This window comes from Hyperolius riggenbachi, chromosome 12 (assembly GCF_040937935.1).
Source record: "Hyperolius riggenbachi isolate aHypRig1 chromosome 12, aHypRig1.pri, whole genome shotgun sequence".
Classification (NCBI taxonomy): Eukaryota; Metazoa; Chordata; class Amphibia; order Anura; family Hyperoliidae; genus Hyperolius; species Hyperolius riggenbachi.
The window spans coordinates 125,491,720-125,503,742 of NC_090657.1; positions in this window are offsets into that span (position 1 = coordinate 125,491,720).

A 12,023-nucleotide genomic window follows, 5' to 3' on the forward strand; every position below is an offset into this window, starting at 1 on the left:
TGGGCGGGCAGTAGCCCTCCGAGATCCATGCCTCATTGATTTTGATAAAGGTGAGGTACTGAACACTTTTGTGACTTAGGCGACTTCTCTTCTCAGTGACAATGCCTCCAGCTGAGCTGGAGGTCCTTTCTGACAGGACGCTTGAGGCAGGGCAAGACAGAAGTAGGATGGCAAATTGTGACAGCTCTGGCCACAGGTCAAGCCTGCACACCCACTAGTCATCCAGGGGTTCATTGCTGTTCACAGTGTCTACAGCCACAATTAAGGCCAGGTAGTCGGCTACTTGCCGGTCGAGGCGTTGGTGGAGGGTGGATCCGGAAGGGCTAAGCGAGACGTTGAACTAAAGAAGACATCACCATGAGATCGTTAGGGTGTCCTGTCCTTGCCTGCGTGGACATGGGAGGAGGAGGATTACTGGCAGTGGCACCTTTATTCCGTTGTGCTGTGACATCACCCGTAAACGGACTGTAAAGCATAGTTGCCAGCTTGTTCTGCAAGTGCTGCATCCTTTCTGCCTTCTGGTGATTTGGAAACATCTCCGCCACTTTGTGCCTATACCGAGGGTCTAGTAGCGTGGCCACCCAGTACAGCTCATTCCCCTGGCTGGGCAGCATGAAAGACACCATCTGCACAAATTTGGATGCAGACGTACTATCCATCTCCTCTTGCTCTTCATCAGTGATGTCAGGTAAGTTCTCCTCCTCCCCCCAGCCACGAACAATACCATGGGAAAGTTGAGCAGCACAAGCCCCCTGCGACACCTGCTGCAGTTGTTCTTCCTCCTCCTCCAAAAAAAAAAAGCACCTTCCTCATCATCTGACTCCTCTTCCCCACACAACTCTTCCTCCTCCTCCTCCCCCCTCTGTGCTGCCGCAGGTGTTGAGGAATCATCTGTTTCTGCTGAGAATTGATTCCACAACTCTTCCTCCTGTTCCTGTTCAAGCTCCTCCACAGCTTGATCCACCACTCTACGCACGTCACGCTCCAGGAAGACAGCATATGAGATCAAGTCGTTGATGGCGCCTTCACTGCAACTCACCAGACTTGTCACCTCCTCAAATGGCCGCATGAGCCTGCAGGCATTTCACATGAGTGTCCAGTACTTTGGCCAGAACATCTCCATCTCCCCAGAGCATGTCATTTGACTGTAGTTGTAGAGATATTGTTTGACGGCTTTCTCCTATTGTAGCAGGCAGTTGAACATCAGGAGCGTTGAATTCCAGCGAGTCGGGCTATCGCAAATCAAGCATCTCACCAGCAATTTGTTTCTCCGCTGAATATCGGCAAAGCGTGCCATGGCCGTGTAAGACCGCCTGAAATGCCCACACACTTTCCTGGACTGCTTCAGGACATACTGTAAGCCTGGGTACTTAGACACAAATCTCTGAATTATTTGATTCAGCACATGTGCCATGCAGGGTACATGTGTCAACTTTCCCAAATTCAAAGCCGAAATGAGATTGCTGCCGCTGTCACACACCATATTGCCATTCTCCAGTTGGTGCGGGGTCAGCCACTGATTCACCTGTTTGTTTAGACCAGCCAGGAGAACTGCTCCAGTGTGACTCTCTGCTTTGAGGCAAGACATGTCTAAGATGGCGTGACAGCGTCGTACCTGGCATGTAGCATAGGCTCTGGGGAGCTGAGGCTGTGTAGCTGGAGAGGAGATCGCAGCACCAGTAGAGTTGAACTGCCACTCAGCCAAGGAGGAGGAGGAGGACGACAGCGAAGAGGATGTAGCAGGAGGAGAGGAGGTGGAAGCAGGCCTGCCTGCAAGCTGTAGAGGTGTCACAACTAGATCCACTGCACAGCCACGTACTCCCTGCTTGCCAGCGGTCACCAGGTTGACCCAATGGACTGTGTAAGTAATGTACCTGCACTGACCGTGCTTGGCAGACCAGGTATCCGTGGTCAGGTGGACCCTTGACCCAATGCTGTGTGCCAGAGATGACACCACTTGCCTTTCAACTTCACGGTACAGTTTGGGTATCGCCTTTTTGGAGAAATAATTGCGGCCTGGTATCTTCCACTGCGGTGTCCCAATGGCCACACATTTTCGGAAGGCCTCAGAGTCCACCAGCTGGTATGGTAATAGCTGGCGAAAAACCAGTTCCGCCAGGCAAGCTGTCAGACGTTGGGCAAGGGGGTGACTGGCAGACATTGGCTTCTTCTGCTCAAAGATTTTCTTCATGGACACCTATCTGCTGCTGTGTGCAGAGGAGCAGGAACCGCTCAAGTTGAGAGGCGGAGTGGAGGAGGGTGGCTGTGATTGTGAAGGTGCAAGGGAGAAAGCGGCTGAAGATGATGCACCTGAAGGAGGAAGAGGAGAAGGAGGGTGGTTTTTCTTTTGTGTGCTGCTTTTCCTCAAGTGGTCTTCCCATCGCAGTTTGAACCTTTTCTCCATGTGCTTTCATAAGGCAGTTGTCCCTACGCGGCTGTTGGCCTTTCCACGGCTCAATTTTTGGTGGCTGAGAGAACAGATGGCATTGCTCTAATCTGAGGCAGACACACAAAAAAATGTCCACACCGCTGAGCCCAGGGGTGTGGGAACTATGGTGGCATCAGCAGCTGACGTTGAAGGGCATGTTGGCTGGCTGTCTATAGGTGGTGATACATGGCGCCGGACACTGCCACCAGCTGTTTCTGATGATGAGCTCCCCCTGCATTTTTCAGGAACTCATCTCCTCCTACTCCTCTCTGACTCCCCCTCTGAACTGTCCCCTTGGTCATCTTGTCTATTAGGATCCCACGTGGCATCTGTATCATCATAATCAACCTCCCCAGCTTCGCTTGCCTCAGACACCTCCAAAACTGCACCAACAGCAGGTACTTCATCATCCTCCTCCTCACACCTTACGTCCATAGTGTCGCCTAACTCAGACATATGAGGTGGTGTAACTTGCTTAGCGCCTTCATCTTGTTGTAACAGTAATGGCTGGGAATCAGTAAATTCCCCACCAAATAACTCCTGCGAAGTGTCAATAGCAGCCGATGTGGTGCTTGTAGTAACGCTGGTGGCTGCGGAAGATGAAGTGTTCTGTGTTAAATAGTCAACCATGTCCTGACAGTCTTGGGAGTTGATGGAACGTGCCTTCTTTAGAGTACTATACTTTGGGCCAGGGCCGCACGAAATCACGTCAGCACGACCTCGAACAGACCTGCCGGTGGCTTGCCTCTGGGTCCGCTTCTGGCTCTGCCTGTTGTTTTGTCCATATCGGGGGGGATTGAAGTGAAACACACAGGTATGCACGGACTGGTATATTACACAGCGTGCGGTCACACAGGTACTGTGAACAATTGTACAATAACTAGTATTACAAATGTGCAGCTGTCTCACACACACAGGTACCATGAACAGGTGCAGCGACTGACTGGTATATAACACTGCGCGCGCTCACGTACGTAGTTAGGTGCAATGAACAGGTGGGTATGCAGTGGTTGGTATTACAAATGTGCAGCTGTCACACACACAGGTACCATGAACAGGTGCAACGACTGACTGGTATATAACACTGCATGCGCTCACGTAGGTGGGTAGGTGCACTGAACAGGTAGGTATGCAGTGATTGGATTTACAAATGTGCAGCTGTCACACACACAGGTACCATGAACAGGTGCAGTGACTGGTGGTATATAACACTGCGTGCGCTCACGTAGGTGCACTGAATAGGTGGGTATGCAGTGATTGGTATTACAAATGTGCAGCTGTCACACACAGGTAGCCACTGAATGTGCTGGGCCTGGCAGTGGCACAGTAGGAATTACCAAGGGGCCAATGTCCAGCAGCTGCAACTGACTGACAGGGCTGTATATGCCAGTGGTGCTCACCGCCAGGTCGTGATCACGCTTACGCGTGGACTCACGACCATTTTGACGCATTCCGCCTCGGACACGCTAAGCCGTGAATAGATTTTCAACCACGAAAATCTGCTTCGGCTTCGCGTGAATGCAGACAGAAATCCGCATTCACGCTCGTGAAACCCGGCGCTGAAGTCGTTGTTAGAGGAAATGGGTCAAACTATGCGGAAGTGACACATTGCAGGCCAATCAGAGGGCCCCAGCCAGGCCCTAGCAACCAATCACAGGAGGGGAGCTATGCCCTCCCCTCCTGAATATAAAGTGGCAGCCATTATTGAAAAGCTCTGTCCTTGCTAGACTGTGGTGCTGAGAGGATTATCTCCAGGCCATTGTTGTTTGAGCAAGTGCATTTATTGTGTTAAAAACAAAGCGGTTTTTTTGCTAACACTGCTTTTATATTGTACACAGTTAGCTAGTCAGTGAGTGATTGTTGTAGTTAGTTGTAGTCAGTGTAGTGTAGTGGGAGTGTGGGAGTCTAGTGATTATTTAACTGTGTGTAGTGCAGGCAGGTTTAGTGCTGCAGTGTAGTCAGTGTAGTCGGAGTGGGGATTATTTGTGTGTAGTGCAGGCAGGCAGGTTAGTGCAGCTGCAGTGTTCACTTATATATTCCAGTGACAGTTATACACTTGTACTATTTGCAGGCAGCCAGTCACACCGCCGGCGCCGCCACTCTCTGCCAGCGCTGTTCATTCATTCTGTCAGTGACCTTGTGCCGTGCCCAGTGCCCACTGCTCGCTCGTTGGCATATAAGCATCTCATTACACAGTGTGACATCCTTGTGTGCCCACTGCATCCTTCAGTGACCTAGTTGTATATCCAGTGCCCACTGCTGTGCCCACTGCATCCTTCAGTGACCTTGTACTGTGCCCACTGCATCCTTCAGTGACCTAGTTGTATATCCAGTGCCCACTGCTGTGCCCACTGCATCCTTCAGTGACCTTGTACTGTGCCCACTGCATCCTTCAGTGACCTAGTTGTATATCCAGTGCCCACTGCTGTGCCCACTGCATCCTTCAGTGACCTTGTACTGTGCCCACTGCATCCTTCAGTGACCTAGTTGTATATCCAGTGCCCACTGCTGTGCCCACTGCATCCTTCAGTGACCTTGTACTGTGCCCACTGCATCCTTCAGTGACCTAGTTGTATATCCAGTGCCCACTGCTGTGCCCACTGCATCCTTCAGTGACCTTGTACTGTGCCCACTGCATCCTTCAGTGACCTAGTTGTATATCCAGTGCCCACTGCTGTGCCCACTGCATCCTTCAGTGACCTTGTACTGTGCCCACTGCATCCTTCAGTGACCTAGTTGTATATCCAGTGCCCACTGCTGTGCCCACTGCATCCTTCAGTGACCTTGTACTGTGCCCACTGCAGCCTTCAGTGCCGTTGTACTGTGCCTGGTGCATCCTTCAGTGACCTTGTACTGTGCCCACTGCATCCAGTGATTCATTACTAGCAACATGTCTGGCAGGGTTTCGCGGGGTGAGAGGAAAGGGAGTTCAATTGCCACTTCTGGGACTGCTCCACGTCCAGGGAGAGGACGCCCAGCTGTACGTGGTTGTGATGCAGCAGAAAGGCGGGGCAGCAAAGCCTGGGCCGAGTCAGCGGACGCCATTGTCCAAATATTTTAAAGTTTCTGGTCCCCGTGTGGTGGTTGAGCAAATGGAACCTGACGTACTCATGGACATCATGACTTCCTCCCAGACCTCTACTGTGAGCACCACTCCAAGCAACAGCAGCAGCAGCAGCCAACGTCCCACGCTTGTTGTGACATCCACCCCAGCACCCACTGGTCAGCAGCCCTCCCAGGATGACAGCGTTCTGTCCCTCAGTCCGGCATCTGGGAACCTGCTGATGCAAGAAGCTCAGTACTTACTGGGGACTGATGTGGCAGAGATTGAGATCGGGCCACAATCACAAGCGTTGTTGAGTTCTGGTGATGAAGAAGAGGGGTCTGTGTCTGGGGATGTAGGGACAGAAGAGGAGGCGGGGGAGTCAGAGGAAGAGCTGGATTATGATGATGCTGCTGATGATGACGACGTTGTGGACCCTAACTATGCGCAGCCTGCTGAGTCCGGGGAAGAATGGTCAGAGCAGGATGACGAGTCACCTCGGCCTAGGCAAGGATATCGCCATATGTCAGGCAGGGGCAGGGGCATCGGCAGCAGTGGGCGTGGAGGAAGTAGACAGGACACTGCTTCAGCCGGCACCACCACCATGCAACCCCCGGTAACTATTACCACACATTGTTCCGCTGCACCCTCTGCTAGTGGGGGCTGCAGTAAATTAAAGTCACCAGTGTGGGATTGCTTTGACGAATGTACTGATGACAAAAGGTATGCGGTGTGCAGGTTATGCAGCAAAAGATTGAGCCGTGGGAAAAGTCTGAGCAAGATGGGTACCTCATCCCTACAGGGCCACCTGAGAAGCCGCCACTGCCACGAGTATGCGGAGTTTAAGAGGAAGCAGGCACTGCTGGCAGGGGTTCCTGAGAGCAGAAGGCCCACCAGCGCAGCAGCATCATCCCTCCCTCAGGGTCGTGAATCCCCCACAGCAGCAGCAGTAGTAGCACGCAAGCGCTCTTCCACCTCGGCTACTCAGGACACAGACATTGAGGCTGGCAGCCAGTGGTCATCTCTCTCCTCTGTCTCCCCTGCATCCCAGCGTCGTCAGACCCTGCTGAGCGACACCTTTCAGGGTCTGACCAAGCCTCTGCCTCCAAGCCACAGGCGGATCCGCAAACTAAATGGCTTGCTGGCCCGGGCCATGGCATCACAGCTGCTTCCCTACTCCCTGGTGCAGGAGGGGAGCGCCATGCGGACACTGCTCCAATTTGGCATCCCCGAGTGGCAAGTCCCCAGTCGCCACTATTTCAGCAGGAGCGCGATCCCAGCACTCCACAAGTTTGCGGTGGAAAACGTGGCCCGTTCCCTGGACTACTCTGTGGGCAAGCGGGTCCACGTGACCATGGACTCATGGAGTAGCAGATTTGGGACAGGTCGCTACCTGTCCTTTACGGTCCACTGGGTGACACTGATGAAAGGGAGGGAGGACAAGAGCGCATCAGCCCAGCTAGTGGTGCCACCACGCGGGATCAGGGGGGATGCAAAAGGGTCCTGTCACGACACTCCCTCTGCACCCGGAAAGCAAGCCCGCCTCGGCAGCAGCAGCGCCAAGCCTCGGCACTGCCAAGCCCTTTTAAAATTGGTGACCCTGGGGAAGGAGAGGCTTACGGCCACCAACGTCCTGGCCGCCCTCAGGAAGCAGGAGCGGAGGTGGCTGACCCCCAGAGGCCTGGAAGTGGGGTATGTGGCAGCCGATAACGGGGCCAACCTGGTGGCAGCAGTGCAGCAGGGAAACCTCCAGCACATCCCATGCTTGGCCCACGTGCTCAATCTTGTGGTGCAGCGCTTCTTGCGCACCTACCAGGGGATGAGCGAGCTGCTGCAGGATGCCCGGGCGGTGGTACGCTTTTTCCGCCTGTCAGCCACTGCCTCTGCACTCTTGTCCACCTTACAGCAGCAGTATGGAAGGCCACACCGGCTGATCATCGACATGCCAGTTCGCTGGAATTCGACTTTGGCCATGTTGGAGCGGCTGTGTCAGCACAGGCTGGCTCTTAGGGCCTACATGCTAGACCCAAGTGTCCCCAGCAACCAGCAAGTCCCCATGATTACTGCCACTCAGTGGACACTGATGCAGCAAGTATGCCTGGTGCTGAGTCCCTTCCTGGAGGCAACCAAGATGGTCAGTGAGGAGCGGGCCTCTGTGTGCCAGTGGGTGCCCTTGGTTTGTCTACTGGAGCAGGCAATGGACAATTTAATTGAGCGTGGGGATGAAGCCCTGAGGCAGTTGGAAGAACAGGAGCAGATGGCAGCACAGTCCAGCTCAGAGGAGGGCTCACAGCAGGTTGTGGAAGAGTTGGAGGTCCCTAACCTGAATGAGGAGGAGGAGGAGGAGCAGAGTGCAGCAGGCGTTGTACGTGGATGGCGGTTTGAGGAGGACAACGACATGGCACAGGAAGAGGACAGGCATGCGTTATGGGACAATGGCGACGAGGAAGATCTTGCTGGCAGGGCCCACTTGTTTCCCATGGCTGTGCACATGTTGCGCTGCCTTCGCAGGGACCCCCGGGTGATCCAGATGCGTTCAAGGGAGGACATCTGGATTACCTTGATGCTTGATCCCCGTCTGAAGGGGAAGCTGGGAGACTTAATGACGCCATCCACCACCGAGCAACGCACAAGGGAGTTGAAGGAGGCCCTTGTGCGCATACTACTGGAAGCATTCCCCCAGCCTTCCACCCCCACTGTAACTGCTCTGCCAAGCCAGCAAGAGGTGCCTGCCATTGCCACTAGCAGCACAACAACAACCACCAGCACCAGCAGCAGCAACTGGCGCCCCGGAGACCTGAAGAGCCTAAGCAAGAGCCTGTATGCAGTGCAGCAGCCCAGAACAGAGGTGCCCGCCACAGCATCCACCACCAACCAGCACAAGCAATGACTGACCACCATGGTGTCTGACTATATGGGGTCATCCAGCGGGCTCAATGACACCGACAGCCCCGTGGACCCCTTGGAGTACTGGGTCAAGAGACTGGACATCTGGAGCGAGCTTTCCCAGTACGCCCTGGAACTCCTATCCTGCCCTCCTTCCAGTGTCCTCTCAGAGAGATGCTTTAGTGCGGCCGGTGGCGTGGTCACAGAGAAGCGCTCTCGGCTCTCACACGCCTCTGTGGACAAACTCACCTTCCTGAAAATCAACCAGGCTTGGGTTGAAGGTGAGTTCCTGGCCCCTATTGTCGGACACAGGGGGACATGAAGTGGCTGCTGCAAGTGCTGTTGTTAACTATGCCTGCCTTTATAAAGACAGTTACTACCTGCCTAGTGCCTACCTTGGTTAATTTTTTGGTGTTATGGTACTATTACCAGTAAGTTGCCATGGTCCTCCTTCTGAGCTGCTGAACTGACCGCCCGCTTTGTCCTCCTGACTCAGTCGCTACTACACTCTGCGTTCACACTGCCCGGGTCACTGGGTGCATTTAATTTTTTGGCCAGCACTATGACGCTGTGCTACTACTACTACCACCAGTATGTTGCCATGGTCCTTCTGTGCTGCTGAACTGACCGCCCGCATTGTCCTCCTCCTTCTGACTCAGTCGCTTCCACCAATGTACTCTGTCTGCGATCACACTGCCCGGGTCACCGGGTGCATTTAATTTTTTGGCCAGCACTATGACGCTGTGCTGCTACTACTACCACCAGTATGTTGGCATAGTCCTTCTGTGCTGCTGCTGCTGCTGAACTGAACGCCCGCTTTGTCCTCCTCCTCCTCCTGACTCAGTCGCTACCACGGTACCACCAATGCACTCTGTCTGCGTTATCACTGCCCGGGTCACCGGGTGCATTTAATTTTTTGCCCAGCACTATGACACTGTGCTACTACTACTACTACCACCAGTATGTTGGCATGGTCCTTCTGTGCTGCTGCTGCTGAACTGACCGCCCGCATTGTCCTCCTCCTCCTGACTCAGTCGCTTCCCGCTGCTGCACTCTGCGTTCACACTGCCCGGGTCACTGGGTGCATTTTATTTTTTGGCCAGCACTATGACGCTGTGCTGCTACTACTACCACCAGTATGTTGCCATGGTCCTTCTGTGCTGCTGCTGCTGCTGCTGAACTGAACGCCCGCTTTGTCCTCCTCCTCCTCCTGACTCAGTCGCTACCACGGTACCACCAATGCACTCTGTCTGCGTTATCACTGCCCGGGTCACCGGGTGCATTTAATTTTTTGGCCAGCACTATGACACTGTGCTACTACTACTACCACCAGTATGTTGGCATGGTCCTTCTGTGCTGCTGCTGAACTGACCGCCCGCATTGTCCTCCTCCTCCTGACTCAGTCGCTTCCCGCTGCTGCACTCTGCGTTCACACTGCCCGGGTCACTGGGTGCATTTAATTTTTTGGCCAGCACTATGACGCTGTGCTGCTACTACTACCACCAGTATGTTGCCATGGTCCTTCTGCTGAAATGAACGCCCGCTTTGTCCTCCTCCTCCTCCTGACTCAGTCGCTACCACGGTACCACCAATGCACTCTGTCTGCGTTATCACTGCCTGGGTTCTCTCCCGGGAGGAGCAGCTGCCGAGCCTTACTAGTTGCTTCCTGTTGGTGAGGAAGTCCTTGATTTAATTTTTTGGCCAGCACTATGACACTGTGCTACTACTACTACCACCAGTATGTTGGCATGGTCCTTCTGTGCTGCTGCTGCTGAACTGACTGCCCGCATTATCCTCCTCCTCCTGACTCAGTCGCTTCCCGCTGCTGCACTCTGCGTTCACACTGCCCGGGTCAATGGGTGCATTTAATTTTTTGGCCAGCACTATGACACTGTGCTACTACTACTACCACCAGTATGTTGGCATGGTCCTTCTGTGCTGCTGAACTGACCGCCCGCATTGTCCTCCTCCTCCTGACTCAGTCGCTTCCCGCTGCTGCACTCTGCGTTCACACTGCCCGGGTCACTAGGTGCATTTAATTTTTTGGCCAGCACTATGACACTGTGCTACTACTACTACCACCAGTATGTTGGCATGGTCCTTCTGTTCTGTGCTGCTGAACTGACCGCCCGCATTGTCCTCCTCCTCCTGACTCAATCGCTTCCACCAATGTACTCTGTCTGCGTTCACACTGCCCGGGTCACTGGGTGCATTTAATTTTTTGGCCAGCACTATGACGCTGTGCTGCTACTACTACCACCAGTATGTTGCCATGGTCCTTCTGTGCTGCTGAATTGACTGCCCGCATTGTCCTCCTCCTCCTGACTCAGTCGCTTCCCGCTGCTGCACTCTGCGTTCACACTGCCCGGGTCACTGGGTGCATTTAATTTTTTGGCCAGCACTATGACACTGTGCTACTACTACTACCACCAGTATGTTGGCATGGTCCTTCTGTGCTGCTGCTGCTGAACTGACCGCCCGCATTGTCCTCCTCCTCCTGACTCAGTCGCTTCCCGCTGCTGCACTCTGCGTTCACACTGCCCGGGTCACTGGGTGCATTTAATTTTTTGGCCAGCATTATGACACTGTGCTACTACTACTACCACCAGTATGTTGCCATGGTCCTTCTGTTCTGTGCTGCTGAACTGACCGCCCGCATTGTCCTCCTCCTCCTGACTCAATCGCTTCCACCAATGTACTCTGTCTGCGTTCACACTGCCCGGGTCACCGGGTGCATTTAATTTTTTGGCCAGCACTATGACGCTGTGCTGCTACTACTACTACCAGTATGTTGCCGTGGTCCTTCTGTGCTGCTGAACTGACCGCCCGCATAGTCCTTCTCCTGACTCAGTCGCTACCACCACTGCACTCTGCGTTCACACTGCCCGTGTCCACTGACAACTCTGCTGCGATGTCATTGCTAATTGCTGCAAAAAAAAAATAAATTACAAAAACCTCTCTGGGGCCTTTTTGGCGTCAGCCACTCATCTTCCTCCAGCGATACCTTCGCCGCCAAGTGCCATTGGAACTCGCCTTCACCTCTTTGATTGCTTAACGCGTATATCCCTTTTTAAAACCACATATTACCAATTAATAGCCCCATTTACAGTGGTGATTTGTCTTTAAAAGCCATTAAAAAAAAAAAAAAATTTGGAATTTTTTTTGTTGAAGTTATGTTGCCCCTTATCACCTCGATAATCCATGCAATTTGGGGGATTGTAGCATGTATGGGGGCTTTGTTATTAACGTTAAAAGAAATTCCGCCTCCGGGCGGGAATCCACGCGTGATTACGCCATTCACGGCAGAAAATCCGCGTGGTTGCGTGGACGCGGACGAAAATCCGCATGCGGCTGGGCCGAATGCGGATTTTTTTTTGCAACCACGCGGATTGCCGAATTCGTGGATGAGGCACATCCGAGCACCCCTGGTATATGCAACACAAGTGTCTGTGGGACACACACAAAAAAAAAAAAATAGATCACAAGAATAACATTATCTCTCAAAAGAGCTGTTGAGGATGAGGAGTGCTTTTTAGCAATAATATCAGCAAAAAGGAGCAAGCTGACAAGCCTAACACAACAGCCTAACTAAGCTTTCCCTATGTCAGCAGGTTCTCTCCCTTCTTTAATTACTGCAGCCACACGAGTGACCGAAAAGGCAGACGC